Here is a 5037-nt window from a genome sequence, read left to right on the forward strand (position 1 = left end):
CAGCACGTTTTTTTGGAGCTTATGTATCCTCTCCAGATTAAGGTGTGTGACCCCATACTGTACAACAGTAGTCAATAATGGGTAATATATATATATAGCTATTGTAAAAAAGATTAAGACCCTTTAATGGTAAATAACGTTTCAACCTTTTTAACAAATATATTCTGGTTGAAATAGTTTCGCATATTTTATCAATTTGAATTGACCATGATAGGTTTTTATCAATATGAATTCTGAGAAGTTTTTCGACTTCAACATTATCTAAAGCGATATTATCTTGTGATAAAACACATCTGTTATATATCAGTATGTATGGTCAGATTATGTTTCTGTATGTGAGAGAGAGTTGTTCCCCTTTTGTCAGTACTTTGTATCTATGTTTGTGACGTCATCTTTGTCTGATTAAAATGTAGAAATGGAAGCTGATGTGTTTTTATGTGTCCGTATTTAATCGCCTCCATCCATGCTAGCAGAGCTATTCCCGGCCTAGTCTAGAATATGGTGGAGGACCCGGGGGATGTTATGTTTATCTTTTTAATACTGGTTAATGAAATCATTACAGACTTAACCAGAAAATGAAGATAAAACTTTTTCACTCGATTATACTTGTGACACTCTTATACCACATAGGTAATTCCATCACCAGTGAAAAATCATGGGACCATCAACACTTAATAACCAGCCTATTAAACAACAAATGGACATCAGCTGGGCGTAGACCCATAACATTACCAACAAAACCAAATAAAGATCACTCAATGTTAATACTGATTCTCCTACTTGCAGGAGATATTGAACTTAACCCAGGACCAAGAATGAAACAACAAAGCGTATATCCATGTGGATTATGTGAACATCCAGTTACATGGAACTGCGAAGGGGTATGCTGTGATGACTGCAGCATCTGGCATCACAAATCTATGCTCCACAGATTATGATTTATTACAGAGATCAAATGTACAATGGTTATGCTGCAAATGCGAGACCATCAATGTATCAACCTTCACTTTTCATAGCTATGAGCTCAACACTTCAAACTATTATGAACCTCTTACACACAACATTACTTTCGAATCCATCACATCAAATGCTTTTAGCCCACTTAAAACCAGCAGCCCAAAAGGAAATAACTCCACAAACACCTCATCACCAAAAAGCAGTAAAAGCAAAAACAGAACCACCAGCAGTAACGTATTCAACATTGAAACAAAGCGTAACCTAAGAATACTAACACTAAACTGCAGAAGCATCAAAGACAAGACTTCTGAATCTACAGCAGCTGAAAACTACATCAAACCGGACATCATCTGCGGCACAGAATCTTGGCTAAAAGGAGTTAAACCAGGAAAAAAACCCGACGCAAGACGCAATAAAATCAGGCGAAGTATTCCCTGAAAACTATGTAGCCTATCGGAACGACAGGGGTACACTAGGGGAGGAGTATTTGTCCTTGTACAAAACGACATAGTAGCAGTAGAAAAACCAGAACTAGTAACAAAGTGCGAGATTGAATGGGTGAAAATACAACTGAAAGACCAAAAAGAATTAACAATAGGCTCATTTTATATGCCTCATAGAAACATGGATGATATAAAAGAACTTCATAAATCACTAGACAAGATCTCCAATAAAAATACTAATTTCATACTTACTGGAGACTTCAACTGTTCAGATATTGGTTGGGACACAATGTCAATAAACCCAAACGCACAAGATAAACAAATACAAAAAGCCCTTATTGAAGTCCTAATGTCACACTCGATCACTCAGATTTATGAAACGCCAACAAGAGGTGAAAATCTACTGGACATAGTGTTAACCACCAACCCATCACTCATCAAAACATCAACAAATGCTCCAGGTATATCTGACCATGACATGATCATAACAGACTGTGATACAAAACCACACTACCAGAGTAAACGGCCACGTAAATGATACATTTACTCGAAAGCAAAATGGGAAGATCTCCATGAAGAACTGGATACATTATCCAACAAAATCAGGGATATGAACCATAACAATGCCACAGTCCAAGAATTATGGGACACTTTTAAATACGAACTCTACGTAAATTTGGACAAGAACATACCATCAAAACTCATCCGCTCTAAAGCAAGCTTACCCTGGATAAATCACAAAATTAGGAAAATGTTCAAAAAGAAAACCAGGCTATACCATCAAGCAAAGAGAACAAAGAACTGGTCAAACTACAGGCACTTTCACAAAGAATGTAAAAGACAAGTCAGGAAAGCTGAATGGGAATACATCAACAACACCATAATGGAGGGAGTGGAAAATAACAATCCAAAGCCTTTTTGGAAGTACATAAAATCTAGGAAACAAGACAACATTGGAGTATCACCTTTGAAAAGCAATGGCCAATTAGTGAATGATAGTAAAGGAAAGGCAGAATTACTGATACAACAATTTAAATCAGTATTCACAAGGGACAACGACAAAACATTGCCGAAAACAACAAAGCACATAAAGAACTCAATCCCATTCCTCGAAATAAAACATGAAGGAGTCGAAAAACTACTCAGGCAACTAAATCCATCAAAAGCTTCAGGACCAGACGGTATACCTAATAGAATCCTCAAGGATTGCTCAAAACAACTTGCACCAGGACTCTCAATAATATACCAAAAGTCAATAAATACTAGAGAACTGCCAAGAGACTGGTTAAACGCTAACATCTCGAGCGTCTTTAAAAAAGGAGATAAACATGCACCAGAAAATTATAGACCTGTATCACTAACATCTGTGCCGTGCAAAATACTTGAACATATCATCTGTAAGCACATACTAAACCATCTAGACAAGCACAGGGTACTAACATCACTCAACCATGGATTCAGATCCGGGTACTCGTGTGAGACACAGCTACTAGTCACACTGCACGACTTCATGAAATCACATGATGCTGGAAACTAAATTGATGTTGCTATCCTGGACTTTTCAAAAGCATTTGACACAGTGCCACACAACAAACTCCTACACGAACTAGACGAATATGGTGTGAGAGGACCACTGAATAAATGGCTAGAAATGTTTCTAACTCAGAGAAGGATGAAGGTTGTCATTGATGGAGAGGAATCGGAAGAAGTTACAGTGGACTCAGGAGTGCCACAAGGAACCGTACTCGGACCCCTTCTCTTCCTCTGTCATATCAATGATCTCCCAGACTCAGTAAAATCAACTGTTAGACTTTTTGCTGATGACTGTCTGCTATACAGAAATATAAAAACTCAAAGAGACCACACACTGTTACAACAAGATCTGGTTAGCCTAGAAAAATGGGCCAAAGACTGGGGTATGCGCTTCAACGCAAAGAAATGTTACATCCTGAGCATTAAGAACAAAAGTCAGAAGTTCTATACCCTTGATGGACACATACTCCAACAGGTCAAACACAATCCATACCTGGGACTACAGATATCGAACGATCTGAAATGGACCACCCACATTTCAAATGTAACTAAGAAAGCGAATTCTACACTAGGCTTTCTTAGACGCAACCTAAGATTTTGCCCAAAAGACTGCAAGAAAACAGCATACATTTCATTGGTGCGATCTACGATGGAATATGGGGCAATTGTATGGGACCCTTATACATCAAACAACATCAACCAATTAGAAAGAATCCAAAGAAGAGCAGCCCGTTTCATCACAGGGGACTATAAATCAAGAGAAGAAGGATCGGTCACCAAAATGCTAACAGTGCTGGAACTTGAAAACCTACAGTCCAGAAGAACAAGCCAAAGACTGGTATTTCTGTACAAAGTGGTTGATGGTTTGGTCCCAGCTATCAAACCTGACGAATTTTTGGTAAAAAGCAAAACCAAAAGGACAATCAAACCTACACGCTTTGTAGACTTTGAGAGCACAAACATAGTTACCAACTCAGTTAAAAATATCTCAAAGGCAATTGATACTACAAACTGTAAAACTGAACAATTTAAGAACTCGTTCTTTGTCAAGACTGTTATTCATAGGAACCAACTGGAAGAAGCAGTAGTGTGCGCCAAGTCAGTTGAGAGCTTCAAAACAGCTCTCCAACGCCGTCAATAGGCGCTCTCTCTCCCGTCGAGTAAAAGCCAGTATTGGTACCTTCGACGTAACGATAAAGATACAGATACAGATACAGAGTGTGTACTGGCTGGTCATTATCGCGTATGATACGATTTTGACACGCCTACCGGCATAGCTAATGAATATGCATGAATATAGATAAGATCAGGACGTGTAGCCTAAACTGAGAGTTGTAGATTTGTAGTATAAATGTATAGATGTAGTTTTGAGAATAGAAAATAGTTACAAAAATATAGTTATTATTTATTAGTATCCGGGAAAGGAAAACACGGATCTATTACATCAACATTCATTACAGTTTACCAGTTTTCTCAATCTATCTGATCCAACAAGCATACATTTTGATTTCTTGCTATTTATCGTCATATTGTTAGTTAGTATAACATCATTTAATAATTATGATCAATTTAACTACTGTCAGCTTATTGTCTTAATTTTGTATGCCATTACCATTTAATGTAAATGTGTTTGTGCGAATAAAATATTGTCTATTGTCTATTTAATGTTGGTTGAGCGTGCTGTGTGAAGCAGGTGGCATCTTTCACTAAACATTGTCTAGGTCACATATATCACAGACTGACTCTAATGTCTGTGATAATGGCAACGACAAAAAATTATACTGAAATGAATAAAGCTTTCGAGACGCTTTACATCGTATGACGTACTGTCATGGCAGTATGGCCTCTACGCACTGCATTGAAGTGAAAGGGTGCGAACGAGACTGGACGCGAACAGATCCGGATCTTCTTTAGGTCTATTCATGTCTTTTCAGGTCCACTTTCATGTAATTAGTGTCTATTAGCAACCGTGTAATATAAGCCCACGGCACTGTAAATTAGTGGAGAAATTGATGTGCTCCTTACCACCGGAGGAAGTTACTTAAGAAGAAGAAGAGTGTAACCAGCAGTCAAGAACCAAATGTTTCTTTCCCCGACACTGGCA

The sequence above is a fragment of the Mytilus trossulus genome, chromosome 11 (genome assembly GCF_036588685.1).
Source record: "Mytilus trossulus isolate FHL-02 chromosome 11, PNRI_Mtr1.1.1.hap1, whole genome shotgun sequence".
Lineage (NCBI taxonomy): Eukaryota > Metazoa > Mollusca > Bivalvia > Mytilida > Mytilidae > Mytilus > Mytilus trossulus.